The sequence below is a fragment of the Melopsittacus undulatus genome, chromosome Z (genome assembly GCF_012275295.1).
Source record: "Melopsittacus undulatus isolate bMelUnd1 chromosome Z, bMelUnd1.mat.Z, whole genome shotgun sequence".
NCBI lineage: Eukaryota > Metazoa > Chordata > Aves > Psittaciformes > Psittaculidae > Melopsittacus > Melopsittacus undulatus.
Window position 1 is genome coordinate 2,587,678 of NC_047557.1, and position 25,681 is coordinate 2,613,358.

At 47.3% G+C, this 25,681-nt stretch overlaps 1 protein-coding gene across 3 annotated transcripts in view; it reads left to right on the forward strand.

Moving 5' to 3' along the window:
• Positions 1 to 25,681, forward strand: part of ZBTB7C (zinc finger and BTB domain containing 7C) — a 156,874-nt gene that overhangs the window by 40,204 nt on the left and 90,989 nt on the right. For all 3 annotated transcript variants that reach the window (XM_034072911.1, XM_034072910.1, XM_005145403.3), the window contains one exon: positions 24,915 to 25,013. The gene's annotated coding sequence lies outside the window, so the exon portion shown is untranslated. The remainder of the gene's footprint in view (positions 1 to 24,914; positions 25,014 to 25,681) is intronic.

Here is a 25,681-nt window from a genome sequence, read left to right on the forward strand (position 1 = left end):
CGTCTCCCACCCATCCATCACCTTGGGCATCAGGTTGGTGTTTTCGGGATGGTCAGAACTTTTCTTTGCATCCTGTATCTTAGTTATCCTTCTCCAAACACAGCAGTATCTGTGCCAGAGGAGCGCTAGCTTGTCTGGCTGAAAATAACCCCGTTATTTTTGTTTTGTCCTTTATACAGTGCAAATGGGAAGTGCCTGCATGAAGATAAAAAGCAGACAGGGAAATGCTGCTAAATGCTGATTATTTCTTCATGTGGGCACAGTAGGGTATCAGAGGTCTGGGGAGAAGGATTTTTTCCTTCCGATACTTTAATTTCCTGATAAGGGTATGACCTGAATTTCTCTAGTTTGCAATTATCTATGTATCCATCTATCTATCTATCTATCTATCTATCTATCTATCTATCTATCTATCTATCTATCTCTGTCTCTCTCTCTATCTCTCTCTCTACCACCGTGGGTAGAGCCAGTGATGAGGCTTTGGCTTAACCCTCCATTATTTGCAGGATGCTTCTGTTATCTTCTGAGATGAAAGCTTCCCCCAACATGTAAACCATGGACAAGGTGCACTCCTTTTAATGTAAAATAGTAATAATAAATACTCTCCTGCTGTTCCCCTCATCCCTTGGGGTCACAGAGCACTCCATAAATCACACTCCAGCCTTTCTCATTCCAGCTGTTGTGTGTACCGAGATACAGCCGTGCGTGGGAATAAGAGAAACACTATCTTTGAGGCCACTGCTTATGTTACCTGCAGGTTAATGCGAGCAGTTCATATTTCCCTTCACTCCCTCTTATCCTGGTCTCTGATCTACGCTGATTTGGAGGCTGAGTTCAGCCTGCAGCAGTTTGTGCCTTTATTTCTGTTAAGTCCTTAATACCAGCCAGCACGGCAGCCACCTCGCATCCCTCTGACTGGGGCGAAGTGGCTGACCTGGTCTTTGTTCACCAGGCAGTGGGCTGAGGCTTGTTGATATACTGGGTGTTCATCTATCCTACAAATGGAGCAAGGTCACATTTTTTGCCACCTGGCTTCTCTGCCCTTTCCCATGGATCTGAAACCAGTGCCTGGCCCGATGTGATGCTCAGATTTCCCTTTGGCAGGCTGTGTTCCTCTCCTTCCTCGCTTGGGTCTTCGCTTGTGGACAAGAGGTCTCAGCCCTCACTGAATCATGTTTCCCTTGTCAACCACACCTCCTTCCCATCCAGCATCCACTCAGGAGATGAGTGTTTTGGAAGGAGGGATGAGTGTGCCTGAGCTCTGATATTTCTCTGTTGGGACCTCCTGGCTCCTCAGCACATCCTCTAGTTCCCTGATTACCCTTCCTTCCTCACCCTCATGTTTTGGCCAAGGAGAGAACATAAGCCAGTAGGTCAGATACTGTCCTGGCCCACACAGAGCAGCCAAGAGATATGTATTTTGTAATTTCATTAGACACCCAAGACCTTTCCCTAGCACTGAACCATCCATGGTTTAGAACCCTAGAATGGTTTGGGTGGGAAGGGACCTTTAAAGGCCATCTAGTCCAACACTCCTGCCACAGGGAGGGACATCTTTCACTAAACCAAGTTGCTCCAAGCCGTGTCCAACCTGGCCTTGAGCACTGCCAGGGATGGGGCATCTACCATCTTTTTGTTCTGTTTCCCCATTTTTTGTCCTCTGAAAGCAAAGTGCTAAAGCTGTAGTTGAGGTTCAGCTGCAGATATTCCTCCACACTCCTGTTTCCTGGGGCTCAGCCAGGAGCCATATCCAAACAATTCACATTCAGACCAGGTTCCTGCGGATGGGGGGACCACAGTCTCCATCACGAAGCTGTAATCCAGCAGCCTGGGTTGTTTTAGAGCAGGTGAGCGGAAAAGCCCACCGAGATAAACGCTCAGGTAATCACACAGGTCCAAACTGTGCAACCACCTTATGCCATCAAAGCAATTTGAAAATCAATTTGGAATCTGGCAGGGAGGCAGACACGATGGGTCCCTTCGCCATTCATTAGCATTCAGGTGGCAACGCTCTGGCTAAGCTGCTTTTTCTGGGAAAGCCATTAAAAATATATAAAGGGGGGGGGGAGGAATTAAAATTAAGCATTAACCATAATTTCATCTCATTAAAGGTAGCAGCAGCCCCAGCACCAGCCTCGGATGGGGCTGGTTGATGGGTTTCTGAGATGGGGAAGGAGACTGCACACCACAGAAGTGAAGTGATGATCAAATAAGAAAGCAAATGAGGCTCCCCCCTTGTTTTTAACAAAGGCAGGAATGGGGCCAGTGCAGAGTGGTTTAGCTGAGCAGTTAGAAAATTGGAGGTCAAAGCCTGACATGGCTATTGATGAATTTAAGGGTGATGGAAGAAGAGTAGCAGACGTTATGAGTGGGCTGCAGGGACTGAAGCATGAAGCAAGATTAAAAGAAGTTAAGTACCTGGAGGTGGTGTGGCTGCGCCGCAGCGAGGCGAGCCGTAATTACAGCTGCCGCAGACTGGAGAGAGGCAAAGGGAGAGAGCATCAGAGAGGGTGAAATAGGTGTAAGGAAGGGAAAGGGGTAAAATTTGGGCTGTTCTCTGCAGGTGCTGGGTTTGGTTGGGTTGTGTGGTGCATAACACCTCGTTTTGGCTGTCTCTTGAGTTATTCTGGTTTATACCCCGATGTTACCAATGTAGCTGCAGGTCATTGACAAAGGGCTGGATTCTGCTCTGCCAACAAAGCCTGTCTGAGGACACCTCCAGTGCTTGCTACTGTAAAGCATCCTCATGGGCATAGGGCACAACACTTGAAAGCAAATCCTTTGAAGACCTGGGCTTGGTAGTGCAGACTGTGTGGTGCTTACTGGGCAGGGAGTTGGAATGGAGCTGGCTCAGGGCTGGTGGCAGCTCTCAGGGGAGGGATTCTGCTGGGAACAGTTGGGTACCAAGCTCACATTGCAGCTTTTCTTGCAGTGGTGTCACTTGCTGGCTCTTGGTTGGTGAGATGATGACTTTATGACCTTCATAACTTCCTATCATCGTGCCTGCCTTTGAAACTAGAGTGGAGATGTTGCCCCAGGCTTGTGATGTAAAGAAATATGCAGGTGCAGAGACTTTCTTCTTTACAAAGCCAAGCTCCAAATGAGTCCCTAATCACTGAGACTGCAAACTTGTCTCTGTGGATCCAACAACTCCTTCCTGAGTCTGCAGGTAGGCTGAGATAGTGAAAATCAGGGTGACAGACCCCTGGGACATGTTCCCCCCCACCCCCCAATTACCAAATGCTTTGGGGAGCTCAGCTTGGTTGGCCTAGACTAACTTTTTCCTGATGGATATTTCAGAGTCTGGAGAGGCAAAGGTGATGGATTGTGTCTCCCAAAGCCTGTTAGCATCATGCTTTTCCATGCTTGCATTGATTGCGTGTTCAATTGATTGACTGAATCCGTGATTACATTACCCTTTATTTAGCCTCAGCTTCCAAGGAAACATTTGGTATCTGTCTCTCTTCCTCTCTCTGTCTCCCTCCAGTAATTCCTGAATGATGTGGTGGCTGAGGGTCAAATCTGCCTGTGTTTCTTGAGAATAAATATCTTGCTAGAGATTCTACTAATGGCCAAGTGAGGAAACACCTGCAGTAGTATTAGACATAGGTGAATCTGGTGATTCACATGCAATGTGGTTACCACCCCGCTGCAGCGGCTTTCTGGGTGGATGCTTTTGACAAATTAATCCTACAGGTGCCTGCAGTCTCTGTACAGCCAGACACTTCTAGGATAAATCCTGGACCTAATTCCAAGCTATCTGGCATCTCCCGTATCATTCAGCTTCTGCAGAGCGGGGGTAAGAAGCAGGCTGGCCAGTGCTTGACTGTGGGGCACAGCCTTTTGTGTTGTCTGAGCTGAGCAGACCTGAGCCTTGAACCAGATCAGAAAACCCAAACCCCAGCTTTTTAGATCAGTAGATACAACTAAAGGCTGCTTGGGTTCCTGGGAGTGTTAGAATTATAGAATCATAGAATAGTTTGGGTTGGAAAGGACCTTAAGATCATCCAGTTCCAACCCCCCTGCCATGGGCAGGGACACCTCACCCTAAACTGTATCACCCAAGGCTCTGTCCAACCTGCCCTTGAACACTGCCAGGGATGGAGCATTCACAACCTCCCTGGGCAACCCATTCCAGTGCCTCACCACCCTCACGGTAAAGAACTTCTTCCTTATATCCAGTCTAAACCTCTGCTGTTTAAGTTTGAACCCGTTACCCCTTGTCCTATCACTACAGTCCCTTACCAGCATCCCTATTGGCTCCCTTCAAATACTGGAAGGCTGCTCTGAGGTCTCTATGCAGCAAAGTTTAATTATTCCTGTGTAAAGAGTGCATGGAGGCGCTATGGAGGCAATCAGAGGGGATGTGTATGTTATCTGTATGCTTCAGCTCTAAGTTTGAAGGAAGCAGATAGGCCAGCATCACTTTGCACAAGAAGGAAGAATATAAAATACAGCTCAAAAGCTTTTATTTGAGGGCTGTTGGTGCCAGAGCAGCTGCAGCTCTGAGCTGGCCTTGGGATGCTTTGGGTTCACTGGTGGACCAGCTTATTTTTTTTAACACACTTACTTTATATTTGGGGATTTTTTGCCAAATTAAGTAGTGTTTCTTTGTGTCAATCTCACTGTGTGCCACATGGGGCTTTGCTATCCCTCCCAGCTGGCACAGAGCCCACCTCTAAGTGCTGATGGGTGGAAGGGGCACCTATTTGTCTACGTGCTCTCAAACTCATTCCAGCTCACTGCTGGTGGTGATATGGAGCAAGCCAGAGGGCTCCAGCACTAGTGGAAGTTGGATACTGATGCAGTGATGCAGTGATGCAGAACTCATCCCTGTGGTGATTTACCAGTGTCTTCTCCAGCTCCATCCAGAAACAGAACACCAGTAGGCAACTGGGTGCTGACTGAGGGTGGGAGGTGAGAGTCTTGCAAGGGTGTCACCTCCCTTCTAGTACCCTTAACCAACCCATCCCATTTCATGGTAACATGGGGTTTTGCCTCCCTGCTTTCCTCTCCTTTAACCCCTGGTTAAACCAGCCTCACCTCTGTGCTTGTGTAACACATCAGCAAGTGATGTGTGACAGCTTTGACTGCTTTTCTGTCCACCCAGAGAAGGTGGGAGAGAGATGAAGGAAAAGGGGTGGGAAAGGCATTGTGAGTGTTGGAGTGACTGCTTGGGTCCCTCCTGCTGCTCCGAGGGGAGAAGGGAACACCATGGCGAGCATGGAAAACCCCAACCAGCATCTGTGCAGCACCTTCCATCACACCAGTGAGGAGTTAAGTAGAGTTTAATATGTTATTATATCAACACAGAAAAACATACTTGATGCAGAAGCAATTTGTGAGGAGGAGTAAAGATTTTATGCGTCACCTCTTTTTGTTTCTCCCTTTTTCTTCTCCTCAGTAGCACACATTGATGTTGTCTGGGTGGGTCTGATCTCAGCGCTCAGGTCGTTTTAAGGCCATTCTTGCTGTTTTTATGGGAGTCAAGCGATTTGTGTGCATCTTTGCAGATCTGGGCCTTTAGATAATACCCAAGCGCACACCCACACATGCCACTATGGCAACATCTTATAACCCCTGTGTAGAAAAATATTTCCTTTTCATTGTAGCGTAAAGCTGGAATTTCTGAGAGGACTGATGGTGTGAAGTGCCTCACTCCCACCCAGGTAAATGAGAGTTGGGCACATTATTCTTCCCAAGAGCTATTTCTCCTTGGTGTGTGTGTTTCTAATGGTAGATTATAGGAGAAAAAGGAGGCAACTGGAGCTTGGGTGGCTTCATGGTGACCACTCCTGATGGTGGCTTTGAAATGTTTAGACATCACCCCAGAGCCTCTGCTCTGGGAAGAATCATCCAGCCAGAGCTGTGCACACCAAGTCTGGCATATGGTGCTCAATTGGAAAAGTGCTGAGGTCCACCCGTGTATAAATGGCTCTCCTCAGAATGGCTGTGGGGTTGAAAACCTGGTTTGGGTTGCTGATGCAGAGGTGGCAGCTATGGCTCCCCATTCTCTTGCCTTCAGGGTCTGCATCTCTCTTGGTAGAGGTTTGCACTGTGACGATGGGATCCCTGCTGGTCTTGGGCTGGGCTCCTCATCTTCAGCAGTCCAAGTCTCTTGTGCCCAGCACGCTTCAGTGCTGCTGGTTTGGTATCAGGGCTTAAGATTTAGGAGCAGCATTTGGCCTCAGAGTGTTGTCTCACCCTGAGTAATGCTGAGGGATGTTGTGCAGATACATAAGAGGAGACCCTTGAAAGTGTTTTGAAGCAGAGAAGGGAGGAATAAAATAAAAATAAGAGGCTGTTTGGTCTCCCCCATCCAGCAAAACAACATTAATGAAATTCTGCAGAGGGAGGGCAAGCCACTGCAGTCAGCAAAAAACTAATGCGGATAGCTGGAACATAAATATCATGGGGGATGGAGGAAGCTGGAGACACTGCCCTGCCCCGTGCCATGCCGAGCATTGCAGATGGGACTGTGGTGTCCTAGTTAGGAGGGTGGCTAACGCATGCGTGTGTGCATCTGCATGCTCATGGAACCATGGGTTTGTGTTGGAAGGGACCTCAAAGCTCCTCCAGCTCCAACCCCTGCCATGGGCAGGGACACCTTCTACTGGAGCAGCTGCTCCAAGCCCCTGTGTCCAGCCTGGCCTTGAGCACTGCCAGGGATGGGGCAGCCACAGCTTCTCTGGGCAACCTGTTTCAGGTCTGGCCAAGGTCTTGCTCTCTCTGGTGTCCTGGGATGCTGTTTATCCCACTCTGTCCTCTCCCACCCTCATTCCCCACCTCTTTTTTGGGAACTGCTGCTACAGCTTTGGCTTGGACTTGGAAAAGGATGACTTTGTGTCACTGCAGCCATCTGGTGTGTGGGGATCACAGATACAAGCTGCGAAGCTTAAACTGTATGTCCACAGCCCCAAAGCTCATGGGTGTCTGGATGAAGGGATTTGGTTTCTGCCTTGAAGTACTAATTGAAGGAAACCTTGAGTCTTGTGGATCTTCTCCCAGGAAGCTGAGGCTCCCAATCAGGTATGTGTACAATGTCTGAGGAGTGCACAGACTGCCTGGGGCTCTCCTGGCCTTTGGACCGTGTCTGTTGAAAGATGACCCTGATCCAAGTGGTGACAGATGCCATCCCAGCCTGAACCTGTGCTGGGATTCCCTTTCAGAGCAGAGCTTGGTGCAATCCTAGGGGAATGAAGTGTTCTGGCACCAACTTTGCTTTGAGGTTTTGGGGAACATCAATGTGAAGGCTCAGAGTTAAGCTTGAGAGAAGGCAATCTGCACCACCATGCCCAAGGCTGTGTGGGCAGAAGGCAGAATGGTGAAGACCCCTGCTGAGGCATACATAGCTGGTCTTAGATGAGCACCCATGGAGGCCAAAAGTGGGTTGGAGACCAAAGAAGAATCTAGAAATCAGGGGAAAAAATGAATAGAAATCAGGGGAAAAAATGAAATGCTCATTTTTCACTGTGGATACCAGGGGAAACTGACAGGGATGCACACTAGTACCTGAACTATTCAACAGGTTCGTAAATGGTCTGGAAACAGATGCCCAGAGAGATGACAATATTTGCCAACATTAGGGAGTTAAAACCACAGAGAATTGGGAAAATAGCATCACTGTGGATATGTATATTTGAAATGTCAGCTCAAGTCTCAGTCGCTATCACAAAGGAAAATTCAATGTTAGACATTGTTAGGATGGAGGTTGAGAAGAAAAGGAGAACATAAGACATGTGCCTGGACTTCATCTTGCAGGAGTATCTTTGACAATGTGTAGCCTAGTGCAGAAGAAGTGATGGAGGTAGGAAGAATGGAGAGGTTTCTGCAGGAAGAGAGGCTCAACGGATGAGGCCCTTTAGGCTATGAAAGTCCTTGTCCTTGGAGGTTTCATACAGACAGAAATGTCAGACTGTGACTGGTATGGAGAAGGGGAGCAGGGAATGGTTTATTCAATGCCTTTTTTCTAACCCAGAAATAAATGGCTGTGAAATGAAATTATTTGGCAGCAAGTTTAAAGCAAACAAAAGGAAATAGTTTTTCATACAGTGTATAATTCAATCAGGGAACATATTGGCACCAAGTATTTTGGAGGCCAAAGGTACAAAAGGGTTCAGAAAGCAATTAGACAAATTCAAGGACCAGTGAGAGCTGCTGGCTCGGAGATTCATAGAATCAATCCCGTAATGGTTTGTGTTGAAAAGGAGCTTAAAGCTTGTTCAGTTCCAGTCTCCTGCCACAGGCAGGGACACCTACCACTAGAGCAGGTTGCTCCAAGCTCCATCCAACCTGGCCTTGAACACTGCCAGGGATGAGACATGCACAGCACCTCCAGGGATTCAGGTGCAGCTTCCAGCCTAGGACCCTCTCAGCAGCTGTCGGATTGAGTGGGAAGGAAGCATCTCCATACCTTCTTAGCTTTCTGCACATTTCTCCTGCATATCTTCTATCAGACACTAATAAAGACAAGATATGTGGCTGGACATGCCTTTGTGAAGGTGTTTCTGCACATGGCACAGATCTGAGTTCACATGTTGTGGTCCCATGTAGGTTACCCATCTCTTACGAAGGTGTCCTGGAGTACAACTCGGTGTGGTCTCTCATGTTCCCCAGGTTCATGTAGCCCTGGCAAACACCTCCTAAGGCCCTGAGGCTCATCTTTTCCAGCTATTTCTAGTCTTCTGCTCAGCTTTTTAAACTCTCCAAATGATCTGAGCTTGATGCTCAGCTCCTTTTGTCTCTGCTGGAGAGCACAGCATGCATGGACTAGGAGAAGGCTGACACACAACTGCCTGAGCCTGAATAAAAGCTACCACTCAACTCAGCAAGGTGGCTTGCCCATCTCTGGTATTCAGTGCCATGGTGGTCTTTTTGCAAGCTTGAGGCCAGCAACCGTTTTGACCTGAACAGAGAAGGGATTTCTGAAGCTATTCACCACTGTTCGAGCAATTTTGCTTTTGTGTTATTAATAAAGAAAACAGCAAAGAGCATTTTGCCAATGTACATTTGCTATTCCATTCACTAGAAGCAGAACTAGCTCAACACTAGCTGTATTTGAAGCCCCTGCCAACCTCAAAGGACCTCATTCAGTATCCACTTTGTTTCAACAATTAGCAAGACGAAAGAGCATCTGGTATGCAAATTGTATGCGAGGACAAATGCCCAACGTGAGGTCCTGCACTGGCAAGCAACAGTTCAAAACAAACAAACAAAAATATCTCTTTCAGTCAAGAGATCTGCTGTTGGGTTTTCTCCAAATGCCTGTACATTGACACAATACGTTTTTTCTCATGGTTGTCTCTCCAGAGTTGGCCTGTGCAGCAAGAAGAGCCACTCTGCTGTGTGCAGCTTTGGTTGATTACCAACTTCTAATTGCATCTGTTGTAGCTCTCTGACATGCCTTGTCTTGGCTGACATTGTGGCATGGTGCATCCTTGTGCTAATTCAAACCTGCTCATCATTACAGGGTGCCCAGAGAAGCTGTGGCTGCCCCATTGCTGGCAGTGTTCAAGGCCAGGTTGGACACAGGGGCTTGGAGCAACCTGGTCTAGTAGAAGGTGTCCCTACCCATGACAGGGGTTGGAACTGGGTGAGCTTTGAGGTCCCTTCCAACCCAAACCATTCTATAGATTCTATGGTCCTCCAGCTTCTGCTAGGCAGCTGATGCTCTTAAGCCAATTATGATACTCCTTTCCCAAGGAGTAAATGTCAGGTCCTGTTATGGGGTGCTATGCAGGAGAAGGGGAGATCCCAGATGCCATCCAGCTTCAAAACACAGGGTGGAGAGGAAAAATGGCTTTTCATTCCTATTGATCTGCTGTTGGCCATGATGCTGATGGGGTGAGTCCACAGCAGCCTGTTGCCTTTCTGCAGGTGAGAGGAGCGTTGTCTGGTGAGAGGAGTGGGAAGGATGGTGATCCCTACCCATGAGGAATGCGAGAAGAAGTATTTTCAGTAGTTTCTTAAAATGCATGAGATAAAATGGGCTTTAGGGGCAATATTCATGAAGCAACAGTGAGAGGGAGCAGACCTCTGCTGGAAGTGGAGACATGCTTTCATGGGAGAGCATGGGCTTGGCTGATGCTTTCATGCTCTACTGTCTAAGGCAGGTTTGACCTGTGGTGGTTTCTGTTTGGAACGTGTGGATCCTCATGGCAGGGGTTGGGGGTTGTCCTGCTGACAGAACATCCCTTTAAATGGAATAAAGAGAAAACAAGTGGATGACAAACCAAACACATTCTGTTGGTGCTTGCTCAGAAAGCAAACGATTGATTTCTTCTCTTGAGGCTTTTCAGGCACTGTTCTGCATTCAGCTTTGCTGGAAAGTTAAGGGAAAAATACTGAGAAAGGTGAAATTTCCTTTTCAACCCTCTGCTATCTTTCCCTGAAGCCTATCTAAGGATTTCACATTACTGCTGTGGCTTAATGGCCTCATTTCCCTTTCCCTCATGTTGTCCCCATGGATAACCCTGGCTCCGGACCCTGCTGTCACAGTACAGCTGTGCAAGTGGCAAAGTGCAGATGCTGATTTTCATGGGCTGGCAAAGCCTTCTGCTGTCCCCAGCTTTGGCACAGGAAGCTGCAATTCAGCGCTCAGCATCTGCTGCAGTGCCCGGGGGGGCTGGCACTGCATGAAAGCCAAAGTGAGCTTCAAGGCCAATAGGGAGGCGGTTGGGTGGTCAGGGCGGATGCAGCCTCAGGATGGGAAGAGGTAGGTCCTATTGCTTCTCCATAGCTTCCATTATCCCTTCTTCTCCCTCTCTGCGTGTTGTAGGACATCCTGGCACATTGTGCCCTCTGCAGATGGGCTTTGACCTTGGCTGCCATGCAGGCTTGCTCTGCTGGGACAGGTAGAGATAGAAGGAACTCAGAACCTTTGAGATCATCCATCAGCCCTTAAGCATTTTCTGAATATTATGAGGTGTGATTTCAGCCTTGTAACAACTTTTTTCCGCTGTAAAAAACCCACATTGATAATTCAGGGTTGTGGGAAACTGCACTTACTTTAGCTTGAGGTAACTTCATCTGAGCTTGTTGAAGTCTCTTGATCCATCCCTAAACTCTTGAGCTCATAAAATGAAAACAAAATGGTGATAACAATGATCCCAGTGTCCCCTGTGAAAGACAGAGCAGGGCAAATAGCAAGAGATCGTGTTTTTTCATCTTGTAGCTTTGACGTGATTCATGGAAAATAAATGTACTATAACTTTAAGGCTTTGCCTGCAGCTAAATATAAGGGTGTGCTGGCTCCACCCTGCTGCTTTGTTAGGGATACAGGCATTTATTTTTCTGGGGTGGGTTTTTGCTTTATTTTTCTTTTCCTTCTATTTTATATGTTTTTTTTTTTCCTGGTGAATCTCCACCATGACATAACCAACGTTTGCGAGAGTCGCCTGTGAACGTGCAGGAGAGATACCTCCTGATGCGTTCCCCCATGGAAAGTTGAAGGATTAGGACTTAAATTTCAACTTTCACGTAAGTGCTGCTCACTGTTGTCTGATGGGGAGATGATGATGGCAGGGATGAAGGCTTAAGGCAACCAGTCTATCTTAACCTGACTTCCATGAGCCCTGAGCCTGGTAGATGTTAACTAGGTTAGCCAAGGGCAGCTGTCTTTGCATCCAGCTGTGGGCATGGGGATGAGCTCCTGAGCAGATGACTCTTCTTTTCCTAAGTATCTTTTTTAGGTGAAAACTCAGTGTATTGGTAAAACAACACTGAGAGGTGGTGGCAGCGTGTGTTTTCAATCAGTGCTCGCTTAGTCTAAACTTAGTTTGCCTGTGACTTTCTGTTTTCATGCAAGGGAAGCCGGCTTCGTCTCGGCTTTCTGTAATCATCTGTTTATTTTATTAGCTTTCTCAAAAAAAGCTGTATTTCCCCCAGTGTCTGGCCACCTGTTTTGTGTGAGCTGCTGAAGGTCTGAGCTCTTGCTCTGCTTCTGCAGAGCAGATTTCTCTCGACAAGCCAAAAGAAACGACACGACTATATACTAAAAAGGGCAAAAAAACCCACATGCTGTGCTATTTTGGTAGGAGCAAATTATGCGTCCTACAAATTACCATTGGTTATGAGCACCGTCCGTCCGTCTGGATGACAATGTCCTGCTTTCAGACCACCGCTAATACGTTTCGAGTTGGGATAATACCCATTGAACTCCAAAGTGTCTCCTCTTCTCTGAGCCCTGATTTGTTCCTACCAGCAAATGTCACACGTAAGTAGAAGTTTTATGGCTGTGTAATTCACAGGCTGTTACGCATCTTATTAGGAAGGACTTGGATTTTTTTTCTTTTAAAAAAAAGATGACTTCAGGTTGTTCCTTTAATGTCTGGAAACTGTCACTTCTTCGGATTTTCTTCCTCTTTTTCTTTTCAGTTTTCTTCCCCAGTTCTTTTTCTCTCTGTGCCCCCTTTCCCTTCTTTCTTATTATTTCTCTCCCTTAATTTTTCCATTTTTGTCTTTCTCTTTTTTCTTTCTCATTTTTCTGTCTTTCTTTCTGCATTTTTTTATTCCTTTTTACTTTTTTATTTTCTTGTATTTTCCTTTTTTCTTTTTTTCCTTTCTTTTTTCTTTTTCTTTTCCCTTTTCCATCCCTTCCCCTTTCCCTTCTTCGTCTTTTTCTTTTTTCTTTTCTCTCCTTACTTTTTTTCTTTTCTCTTTTTTCCTTTCGATTTTCTTTTTCTTTACCTTTTCCCTTTTCCATCCTTCCCCTTTTTCCTTCTTTCCCTTTTTCCTTTTTTCCTTTCCCCTTTTTTTCTTTTCTCTCCTTTCCCTTTTCCCTCCTCTTCCCTTCTTTCCCCTTTTTCCATTTTCCTTTTCCCTTTATTCCTTTTCCTTATTTCCCTTTTCTCTATTTTCCCTTTTCCCTTTTCTCTGTTTTCATGTTTTCCCTTTTCTATCTTCTTCCATTTTCCATTTTTAACTCTTCCATTTTTCCCTTTTTTTCCCTTTTTCTATTCCCTTCACCCTTTTTCTTTTTTGTAGCATTTTTTCTGTTTTCTTTCCTCCCTTTCCATTCTTTCCAGTGAAGCACAAGTTGAACTGAGTATTTACCCATCTTTCAATCTTAGCTTCATGGAGCATCAGCTCTGAAATACCTCTCTGAATCCATAGTGAGGACTGTGGTACTGTAAATACATTAAGAGAGAGAATAGATTTGATTATATGTAAGAATTGGCATCACGAGAATATTTGGCATTTGATACTTTACAAACTTCATTACCAGCTGTAATGAAAACTGGTAATTTGCACTCCCTCCCTGTTTGTGCTTCAGGAATATGATAAAATGCCAAATGTTTTTATCTCTCTTGCATTCGTATTTGTGGGGGCATGGCAGGCTGACTGTGAGCTGCTCCTCACGATGCTCTGCATGGAGAAACTACAGCAGCAGTTTCATGTCTGATATTGAGTGAGGAGCAGAAGAGCATCATGTGGGGATATCTGTTTCTCAGGCTTCTTTCACCCCTGCATCCCGCTGCCCACCACAGGGATGTGGACAGGCTGGAGAGGTGGGACCAAGTGAACCTCAAGGAGTTCAACAAGGCCAAGTGCAGGGTCCTGCCCCTGGGTCAGGGCAATCCCCAGCACAAACACAGGCTGGGGGAGAGGGGATGGAGCAGCCTGAGGAGAAGGACTTGAGGGTGTTGGGTGAGGAGAAGCAACCCATGACCCAGCTTCAATGAGTGCTTGAGCCCAGAACCCCCCGTGTGCTGGGCTGCACCCCCAGAGCATGAGCAGCAGCTCAGGGAGGGGATCCTGCCCCTCTGCTGTGCTCTCGGGAGACCCCCCCTGCAGCCCTGATCCAGCTCTGGGGCAGCAGCACAAGAGGGACCTGGAGCTGTTGGAGCGAGGCCAGAGGAGGCCATGGAGCTGCTGCGAGGGCTGGAGCAGCTCTGCTCTGGAGCCAGGCTGAGAGAGCTGGGCTGGGGCAGCCTGGACAAGAGAAGGCTCCTGAAGGGGACACCTGAGAGCAGCTCCAGTGCCTAAAGGGGCTGCAGGAAAGCTGGAGAGGGGCTGGGGACAAGGGCCTGTAGGGACAGGCCAAGGGGAATGGCTTGAACCTGCCAGAACAGGGGAGACTGAGCTGAGCTCTTAGGCAGAAGCTGTTCCCTGTGAGGGTGCTGAGGCGCTGGCACAGGGTGCCCAGAGAAGCTGTGGCTGCCCCATTGGCCAGGTTGGACACAGGGGCTTGGAGCAGCTGCTCCAGTGGAAGGGGTCCCTGCCCGTGGCAGGGGTTGGAACTGGATGAGCTTTGAATTCCCTTCCAACCCAAACCATTCTAACATTCCATGATTCTGTGCCCACATCTTGACCTATGTTGATCATTGCAGTGTTTAGTGAATGTCCTAAGCAGATGTTGCCAGATGTGAAATCACATGGGGGCTCATGGGCCGGAGTCAGAGCAGGGTGAGGCTGTTGGTCCTCCAGCTCAGCTATGATGTGTGCATGTGCTTGATGAATCCCAGGACAAAAAGTCCATCAGGCATCTCACTCCTCTACTACCAGCCCTCTCTGCACCAGTGCCCCTTGCAGCCATAGCAAGGGCAGGTTATGAGCCTTCCAGCTGTGAGCCTTGAGAACAGATGGTGTCTTGTCCAACTTTCACACCACCCGTGGTTTCTGTTCCATTTCTGCTGAGTCACCTTTTCCACAGATGGGCTTGAAGGAAAGAAAGAGAACAGCACGTCCATGGGGGCAGGTTGGTTTTCACCTTCCGTGCTGCCAGGCACATTCCTGTTAGAGAGTGTCTGGTTGGCATTTCTCTCCCAGAACACATCTGTGCTTCTCCTCTCCCGGGTCTTCTCCGTGCCGGTTATCTGTGCCAACCAGAAGACAGGAGGTGAGCTGCTTTACTGGCTGTCTGGGGAGAAAACAGTGCTGTGGCCTCGTTTCGTGCTGGATGGATCCGGGCATTGCTCCACTTCCATTGAATATATTAAGGATGAATTCAGAGACTTCCTTTCTTCTTCTCCTGCTTTCTGCCTCTTCTTGTCCTTTTCCTCCTCTTCTCTTCTTCCTCCCTTCCTTCCTGCCTTCCTTCTGCTTTCCTTCTTCCCTCCTCCTTTCTTCCTCCTGCCTTCCTCCTTTTTTCCTTCTTTCCCCCTTCTTCCTCCTTTTCCTCCTTTTCTTTCCTCCTTCTTCCTCCTTTTCCTCCTTTTCTTTCCTCCTTCTCCTCCTTTTCTTTCCTCCTTCTTCCTCCTTCCCTCCTTACTCCTTATTGCCTTCCTCTGCTGCCTTCTTCCTTCTCCTCCTTTTCCCCCTTCCTTCTCCTTTTCCTCGTTCTTGTGCTTCTCCTTCTCCCCTTTCCTCCAGCATTCAGTTCCTTCCTTCTCCTCCACCACTACCATAGCCATTATTGCATACTGGTGCTGCAGCAGGACCCAGGGACAGCTAGACCAAGTCCCATTGTGGGATGCCTCGAGCTGTTGTGAGGGCTCCTTTCTTCAGGTGCCTGAGGTTTGTGTTGCCAGGATCAGTCCCAGCATCACCGTCCAGCTGCTGTTTTGGTATCTCAGTGCTTTGGGTTGCCAACAGGACATCAATCTTATACCAGCTGGGTTACATACATGGGTGCAAGGAAGGTATGAAGCACCCGTCATTACAAAGGCACCTGCAGAGGGCTGTATGCATGGGAAGCTGTTGTAAAGAGGCTTATATCCACCTCATGATGAGTGCAGGGTTGGCTGGGTTGCATCCCGAGATGCTCAGGAGCTGCTTTGCATGGTGTTTCAGATCAAAACCCAAAGTGCTGTGCCTGGAAACACAGATCACCACCACAGCCATAAGCAAATCTATTGAAAACAGGCAGCTAGCTAATTTGCCCTGTGCAATGTGCATATCTCTCCACACCTCTCCTGCTTTCCTGGCCAGAATGAGAACGGCTTGAGCATTGCTGCCTTCTCAGAGAGAGGGCAGGAGAAAGAAATTGTGCTTCTAGAGACCAAACAAAGCAAGAGCAATCACTTGGGAGTAATCATGCTCCCAGGTGGGGAATTGTGTCCTAAAGCTCTTGTTTTGAGTAAAACGGGAGTGACAGCAGCCATCTGGGTGAGGAGGAAAACTGATGCCAGCAATGGTGAAGGACTCTTGGAAATAGCCTGGGCAGATGATTGGCTTCAGCCTTAGGATGCTGGGAAATGGGTTTGCTTGTGTCTCTGCAGCTCAGACAAGCAGCCAGGTGATGATGGTGTCAGAAGGGCTGTGTGACAGCCACACTGTGACCCATGCTGCTGAGCTGATGCTCAGCTCCCCATGCCTTGGGATGTCCTCTGGGCGTCCAGCCCCACTCACAGCCAACACGGGAGAGGGGGTGGGATGTTGTCCCTTGGCATCTCCATGTGTGACCCCACGCCCCACAGGGAAGAGCTTCTGCCTAAGAGCTCACCTCAGTCTCCCCTCTGGCAGGTTAAAGCCATTCCCCTTGTTCTGTCCCTACAGGTCCTTACACAAGAGTGGACACAAGGAAGTGCTTTGGTTCGACAGTGGTGTGTCTCCAGCTGTGCTGGTGGTAGCTACATCTCCTGTAATCTCCTGTAAGGGAGAGCATGGAAGTGAGAAGATAGCCTGGATCTTAGGCAGTTGGGGCCACTGAGAAATGCCTCACCTGAGGTGGGAAGCTGTACCCATGTGTACAGGGTTCTCCTTACACTAGGACTTCCTCAGCATGACTCCGTTTCAGTCCAGTTCTAGGAGAAGATGTGGCATCAGAAGGGTGAACCCCAAAGGTTGCTACCAGAGAGCATGCGTGAGCATCACAACGTGATGCATATAGTGGAAGATGCTTGTTACTTAAAATGAGCCCCACACGGATCCCACTGAGCTGGGACTGGCACAAGATGGCACTAAAGTTTCTTCAGAGCTTTTGTTGCACTGTGTGGGTCGAACCCCTTGAGCAGGAGTGAGGCCCCTCTCCCCTGGTGACTTCAGAAGAGCTGTCTAATGATTCCTGGAACACATATATGTAAACCTCAACCTGCAAGTCCCTGAACTTTCAGGATAGAAATTGGATAGAAATTGAAGGCTGTTTTTTGTGTAAGGATTGATGAGCTGCAGATGATGTTGCTTTCACACTTTTCCATCTCCTAATGGAAGGGATGCAGCGTCCGCTGGCAAATTGAACAAATGCTTTATAGAGCACCTAAATAGGGGTATGTGTGTGTGCTGCAGAGTGGGAGGGCACACAGATGTGAGTGTTACGATTTCTAAGAAATGGCAATTCTCATTTTGAAGCCTAAGCGAGCACCACTTTCCGGGACTTGCCTAATTTAAATCATCTTTTCTCTGTTTTTGTCCTATCCGTTATTTTCAGCTGTCACGTTAAGTGCCACAGAGATTCTTCAAGAGGCTTCTTTTTGCTTCCCTCTAATAATCCCAGGAACAGACACTGGTCCCTTTGTCTGGGTCTCTCTCTGATGGCTCTCAGTGTTCAATTTACTGGAGAGGAACCACTCTGTGGAACAATGGGACAATCAGCACCGTACTGGATCAAGTGCTGCCATCCTGCCCTTGAAGAGGTGCAAGGTGGAATCGTGTTTTGGCCATCTCAGTTAATGACTTCTAGGAAAAGCTCTGGTGGCGGCTCAACAAAGCCAATCCTGGCTTGCAGAAATAGATGCTTGAATTACATTTTCTCTGAAATGTGTTCCTTGTTCCTTTGGTTCCTGGTGCTCAAGGAGAACAATAAGCACAGGTGTTCAAGTCTGGTTTAGGGCTTGGAGTCTGCATCCAACAGAAGGCTCCAAGCCTTGTGTATCAAGGTCACCATGAAGGCCAGCAAAGATAAAGTCTTGCCTGACTTTCTTGGCTTGTTGGGGATTAAGTAGGGTCCAAGGATGGGTCTTTGCTTTGGGAGCAGATCCTTGGGGCAGTAAGATACTTCTAAAGAGAAGGGTGATGAAACACCAGGGACCTGTCAGTGCTGTGAATCTATCCTTGGTATTCCTGAACTAGACAAGTATCTCTGATGCATCCTTGGCGATCCCTGCTTTGGGCCAGGGATGAACCAGAAGACTTTTTGCAGGCTGTTTAAGTACTTCAATGCTGTAGTATTTATATCTTCCTTCGGGGCTGTGTAAGGCATCCTATGCCCAACTCAGCATAGTTGGGGTTATATAGGGTACAACCTGGGGAAGGTGTACCCTGATTTATTGGGGAGAAAGCACAATCTCCTGCTAGAGTGGAGGAATATCAAGTGCTCATTGCCCCACATATCCAACACTCCATATATCAGCTCTTAGCTCTGCAACGACCCTTTTCTGAAGGTACTGGGGAAAAGAGGTCTAAAGGTGGAGTTTGATGTATTTCTGAGGAACTCCTTCATGCCTGTGATTGCTTTCTCATCCAGTTCTCTGGTCTTGGATGTGATATGATAGAGGAAGGGACCAAGACAGCATGATGCTTCCTCTCCCATCTCTCTCCTGGGTTGGCTTGGAAAGCAGGAGTAGAAGGCTGCAGAATGCAGTGTTTCTGTAGATACATAGAGAAACAAGTCATTACAGTGGAAACTGTTACTGTTTTAAAATACACAAATAACAAGGAGGAAAATAGCTTTTCAAGTAAGTTTTAAAAGTAGATTTTGATGTTTAAATTTGCACTTGTGTGCACAGAAGCACAGGACAACTGCTTCTAAGTACATTTAAACCTGAAGTCTGATCCTTACAATGATCACTGTCAGAGGCTGTTTTGCATCATTTTACGTTGGCCAGTGCTGCATTTCTTCCGTGTCCTGGTTTTGCCTGGGATAGGGTTAATTTTCTTCCTAGCAGCTGGTACACTGCTGTGTTTGGGCTTTCGTCTGAGAACAATGCTGGTAACACACCAATGGTTTAGTTGTTGCTCAGTAGCACTTACCCTGATCAAGGAGTTTTCAGTCTCTTATGCTCTGCCAGTGAGGAGGGGCACATGAAGTGGAAGGAAGCACAGCCAGGACCGCTAAGGTAGCAGCTTTAGGAATGAAAGGAGGTTTAAAAAATGCTATTAAAAAAAGCTGTTGGTGATTTTCACTCAGCCCTGTATGGCTGGGGATGTCCTGGGCTCATAAACCACCCCCATTTAAAAGTGTGCTCTGTCTCTGAGGAAATCCCTGTTCAAAATATCCCCTTGCGTGTTAACATGGCCCTTGAATACACCCGGGAGCTTTCCATGAAGTGCTGGAACTGGGTGGAAAGCTAAAAATCTAAGGAAAAAATGTCACGCTAAAATCTGGTCTTGTTTAGCCCATGTGGTTACAGAAAGAAAAGCTGCAAACTGGATCTCTAAGCAATCCCAAAGGAAAAGGAAAGAACTCCATGTGTTTACAAGGCAAAAAAGGAACCGAGCTCGTGGTGTTGAAGGCAATGTCATGGCTTTAGGATGCTGCAGTCTTTCCCCCTGCCCCACGGCAGCTCTGGCTGGGGCTGTCAGTCAGCTGAAGCTGTGGTCAAGGAGAGAACTTGCCCTCCTGCTTCTCTTCAGAGGCAAGGAAGGTGGATTGTTTTCCTGCAATGAAATTTCCTATTGAAGAATTGAATGCTTCCTTCTTGTGCTTATGAATGGGACGCCCGGGAAGCAGAACGTGCTGGTTCCAATTACCAGCACAACGAGGCTGAGTGCTGCAGTCAGTCAGGGATTTATACCTTTTCATATGTGCTTGAAAAGATAAAACCTTCCTTATTTTTGTCTTCTTCTTTTTTTTCTTAATGTATGTAATGTATTCAAAGCAGGAGGCCAGCCAGCCAAGCTGCCTTTGATTTGTTCTCATATTAATATTTTATGTCTGAATATGTGCTTAATCACTTCAAATTAGTCAAACTCGCTACTTGAGTTGGGCTGAAAAAAACAGTCCTGAGGAATTCATTCCTTGCTCATTTCTTGCTCCCCTTCACTTCATCTCTAGGGATATCTTGTTTATGTTTGGGGGTTTCCTGGATGAAGACCTACTTGGTAGCACATCTGCAGTGAAAGCTCAGTGGAGTTAATATAGATCCCAACCCAAAAGTGTCAGCACAAGATCATCAAGAAGGTAAATAGTATTGTGAGTGCATGGAGAGGAGTGTTGCTTCCCTTCAGTGGTGTGTCCCACACACATCGAATGCTGTAGGATTGAGCACATCTAGGATTTCTAGCTATCCCACAGAGTTACTGCTCCTCCAGTTGAGCCAGCTGATGGCTGTTTGTTTCATGTTTCATAAAGCCATGAAGAATCAATCTCATTTGGGTACCAAGTATCAAAGACTCAGTCATAGAATTGTAGGCATCGTAGAATCCCATGTTGGAAGAGACCTCAGAAATCATCTGATTCAGCCTTCCTAGGCACATCATGATCTACACTAGATGTCCCAGCAGCTTGTCCAGCCAAATCTTAGCAATGTCCAAAGCTGGGGAACCCACCACTTCTCTGGGGACATTATTCCCATGGCTGATTGTTCTCATTGTGAAAGATTTTCCTCTTGGTTCCATTTGGAATCTCCCCAGGAATAACTTGTGCTGATCACCCCTCATCTTTCCATGGGACTTGTTGTAAAAAGAAGTCTCCAACTTCTCTGTAGCCACCCTTTTAATACTGGCACTCTCCCTGAGCAGTGGTCTATAAGTGTAAAATGTCAAGGAATATGATGTGTCTGTCCTAGTGTAAAAGAGGCAGGTTGGTGAAGGGGACAAGAGAGGGAGGGGACCATAACTGCACCATAACTGTCGTAACAACACAATATACTGAGTCTTATTTTCAATTCCAAGTAATGAAAGGGGCTAGAACCACTGAATCCAGGTGTAGGGGTAGGGTGGGATCATTTTGCTGCCTGGTTTATTTGTACAGGGATCTCCAGCATTTCTTATTACCTAGGCAAAGCCATATGGAGCATCAGCACTGCTTGCTGTGTGGGGGCAACAACACAAGAGGGACCTGGAGCTGTTGGAGCAAGGCCAGAGGAGGCCATGGAGCTGCTGCGAGGGCTGGAGCAGCTCTGCTCTGGAGCCAGGCTGAGAGAGCTGGGCTGGGGCAGCCTGGACAAGAGAAGGCTCCTGAAGGGGAGAGCTGAGAGCAGCTCCAGTGCCTAAAGGGGCTGCAGGAAAGCTGGAGAGGGGCTTGGGACAAGGGCCTGTAGGGACAGGCCAAGGGGAATGGCTTGAACCTGCCAGAACAGGGGAGACTGAGCTGAGCTCTTAGGCAGAAGCTGTTCCCTGTGAGGGTGCTGAGGCGCTGGCACAGGGTGCCCAGAGAAGCTGTGGCTGCTCCATCCCTGGCAGTGCTCAAGGCCAGGTTGGACACAGGGGCTTGGAGCAGCTGCTCTAGTGGAAGGTGTCCCTGCCTGTGGCAGGGGTTGGAGCTGGATGAGCTTTGAGGTCCTTTCCAATACAAACAATTCCATGATTCTATAGTACCTTTTCCCCAGACCATTCCCTGCCTTCATGGGCATGGTGGCTGTCCCAGTTTTCAAGCAGTGCTGGCCGTAACCAGTGTTATCTGTGACCGCAAATAGGGCTGTAGGCTCCATCTTTGCATTCTGCCTTCTGCAGATAACTGGCAGAGCACAAAGACCTCATTGAGGTGGCTAGTTTGACTACAAGTGCACAACCCCTTCCAGTGCACACTTGAGGCTAGCAGTGCTGCTCCAGGACTAGCCTTTTGCATCCCCACATTCCTCTTGATACGTAAAGTGGGAGTATGAGTCTCTATTATTGTTTGCATCCCAGTGACACCTACAGGTCTTTAGGCAGGATCCCTGCCTGAAGGTTGCCTGTAAGGTTGGACAAAGCCTCCACAGATCCAAAGCTTGCCCTGAAGAGATGGCAGCCTGAGACAGAGGGCAACAGGCAGATGTAACTAGCTGGAGGAGAATGAACAAATAACAATCCAGGACTGGCCATGGAAGATACAGAAATCCCACCACACACAATGTAGCTTATAGTCTATGGAAATGTTGCATATACATCTGTATAATTGCAAAAGGTTCACATTGTTTGGTTGGGAAATAGAGCATGATCATGAGCTAGAATGGGAACACCTGGAGGGGCAGAGTTAAGAGTGATTATGCAGCCCAGCCCTGGCTTCTCTTCACTTTGGAGAGCTACACAGCATAATTTCATCATAGATCTATATACAACTAATTGGCACATAGTTTGATTTGCAAATAAAACCATCATAAGTATCAGAGAAAGATTTAAAGCTGTGACTTCCACTGTCATGCTACAACCCTTGATTTTCTGGTCAGCAATCTACTCGATTACTCCTTTCATCATCTTGTGTTTTGAAGATGTGATATCTCTTTCAAAGAACATCTGTCAGAGACATATTAATTAGTTAATTTTTTCTGCGTGGAATTAAGAAACAAGGGTGGGGAACCCAGAGCCCTGAGGATGTAGTGCTTGGCCAAGTAATTATTTAGGAGTAACATGGAGATGTGTGGCCTGTGCTTGGTCTATAAATGCCTCTCTAGCAAGAAACATGAAACATGTTTTCTACCAAAGATACTAATATTTTTTTTGCTAAAACTTGAAGAAGGTTTAAGAAAATACATAATTTCCCCCCACTTTCTCAGCCAAATAATCACAAAACTGCCTCAAGGAGGAAGGGAAAGGATGCTCATCATTGGCAGGGGATGTGGTAGAACACTGTACAGCATGAGATGCACAGTAAAGACACAACAGTGTCAGCGCTAGGATAGGGATCTTTGCTGGGGCTCCTGGTTTCTTTGCCTTGCTCAATAGAATAAAACCTGACAAGACAGCAGTGGTGAGCTCCAATCTATCTGTTCTCATGCTTCCAGCCGCTTCTGCTTGAATTATTCATGTTTGGTAAGTGATCTGCAAACAGCTCCTGTGATCTCCCTGTGATCTGTGTGTATGTGAGACTCACCCCTGCTTAGGTCAGGGCATTTTCTTGTTTCCTTCCTCGCAGCAGGGAATCTGTGGGAATCTCCCTATTGCTTACTGCCTCTTCCTGATTAACCAAACCATGTATTTATTATTTACATGGCGTGATTTGTTCGGCTATCCCAGGCATGTGGTATTATCACTGGATAAGCAAGAAGACTCTGTGCAAACATCTGTAGGTATTACTTGACAAATCCTATTGCATAAATAATATTAAGGAGATGCAGAGGCAGTTGTAAAGCAAATGCTCTTATAAGTCATAACAGCACTGCCAGTGTGGGATGCATTTCACCTGCATGTATGCCTCAATAGAGCTTTACTAGGGTTTTATTATGTATATGTGTGCGTATATGTATAGTGTATATATATACACATATATATATGTGGAAGTGTTCAAAGCCAGGTTGGATGGGGCTTCAAGCAACCTGGTCTAGTGGAAGATGTCCCTTCCTACAACATAACTGGAATACAGCAGTGACCTTTTTAAGACGTCTTTCCTCTCTGCATTCTGGAAAGAAGGTTTTCTATTAAACCTTAAGGAAATTACTGCCCTTGTTAACTAAGCGTAGAAGAAATGAACCACAGCAGGGTTACTCGAGAGACTTGGGCCCTCTCTTTGGAGACTGCATTGTTTCTTTAAATGAGAGAAATAATTTAAGCAAACAAATGAACAAGGAATTTCTGGAAATTAAAGTACAGTACAAATAGGATGACGTGCTCATCCTCTCTTTAATAGAAGCAGTCTAGTGAACAATTGCATGCTCAACCTCAGAAATCTATCCATGGTAACTAGTCACAGGAGAGGAAAATAGACAGCCTGCCACCAACTTGGTATTAAAGTTCCATTTTCCACTTTTTTCCGCGGCTGTGGGCCAGTCAGGGACTTTCCATGAGCAATCAGCACGCCAGAAATCCTCTTCTGCTTTGTAGAAGGCACCACTGCTGGGCAATGAAAAGTCTGATGCTGGTTTTGGTCCCAGTTTCCAGTGGGATCAGACTGGGGCAGACCCTCTGTGCCAAACATATCCCCCTCAACCAGGGCTATGGGTGGGTGATGCCCCCTTAAACCTCCCAAACTGTGGCTGAGACATGCCTGTGATGGGGTCTGGTGGAGAAACCTCACTTTTGGTGTCATCAGCTCTATAAGGTGCTGGATGTCAAAACCCTGACTGTGTTTGGGGTCTCTGCAAGCCTTGCATGATCCACGTGGCTCTGGGTGAGTCCTGCAGAAGCCTGAAGGAAGGACAGAAAGACCCTGCCAGGATGGAGTACACCCAAAAATAAGTGAACCAGAAATACTGTGCCTTCGGGCTCAATCGTCTGTTCCTCAAAAGACATTTTTGGAAGGGATCATTGTGCTTTTGTTTTTCCATTAGGCAGCTGAGTAGAGAGCATTGTTTTCCTCCCCTCATCTGTTCCCCTTATAGGGGAAGAAGAAGGAGGACTTGGCCACCCTGAGCCGAGCATCTCGGGGGACCTCCCAGAACAAAGGGTTGTATGGAGAAAAGTGCCGTCATCCTGTCCCTGACAGCCCCTTCCCTCTCTTCACCCTGTGATTGGCACGGCTGTGCCTGCCTGGGGCTGGTGTGTCACACACCATTGCCAGCCGGCAAGAGCATGAGGGGTATTCCTAGGCTTTCTCCCTGGAAAACCAGCAAAGTTCTCTTATCTCTGGGTTTATCCCTTCCCGTACGCTTGGCAAGGGAACCCTGGAGTTTGTCTGCTGCCAGGAAGGTGTGTTAGCTCCAGGACAGTGTGTGTTTCCACAGGTCATAGGTTGGATAAAGCAGTACTGAGAGCATCATTTCGATGTTCCTGGTCGTGGACCAAAGCTCTATGGGCACATCTGTCCCCCTGTGGTTTGTACTCTGTGTGCTGCAGACACCCATCCCTGATCTGCAGAGGATACCTGTGTGTTGGAGAGCATCTCCCCAGCCATGCTTTGTTACCTCCCCATACAGGAGTACAGGGCCAGCACATGGAGCTGAGATGGGGTTTTTCTCACAGCATGTATAGGTTTTCATACTAAAGACTGGACTGAGACCAACCTGTCTTGTTTTGCCCAGGCTCCACGGCTGACCCTGCTGAGAGCCCCTGAGACACTGAACTCTATGGGAGCAGAGACCACTTGACTGCACTCAGCACCTTTCAGGATCAGGACCTAGGTAATTATTCTACTTCTCTACCTGGATGACAGGAGAAATCTGACGTTCCGGGCTATGCATCCCAAATGATATTTCTAGTTGTCCATCACATGAATCCATATAATTTTTTTCCTGCTGAGGTTTTCCCTCTGTAGATAAGTGGCTTGGCACTATGATAATAATCACCGTTTCCTCAAAAATAAAACAATATATCTCCTCTGCATCCAGAGGGGAATCACAGAATGGTTTGAGGTGGAAGGAACCTTAAAGCTCATCCAGTTCCACCCCTGCCACGGGCAGAGGCACCTTCCACTGGAGCAGCTTGCTCCAAGCCTGGGCCTGAAATGTTTCCAGAGATGTGGCATCTACCACCTCTCTGGGCAACTTGAATTGCTGGATCCCTGTTCTGGCAATGGTCACCAGCTCTGCTACTTGGAAAGTTCTCCTGAAGTTAACTTGCAGAAAGCTGTAAAAACAAACAAGCAAAAAAGGTTTTCACTCTCATCAGAATCGATCAAAGGTTTTAGAATAGCGGTATTTGTTGGCACGGATGCTTGTTCAGGTCAGACTCTTAAGAGGGGCTCGAAACCTACAGCTGCAGGAGCCTGCTTTTTAAAACAAAACTATCAACTGTTTTCTACAGAAAAATAAACCGTGAAAATCCGATTTACCTGGGTTCACGGCAGCTG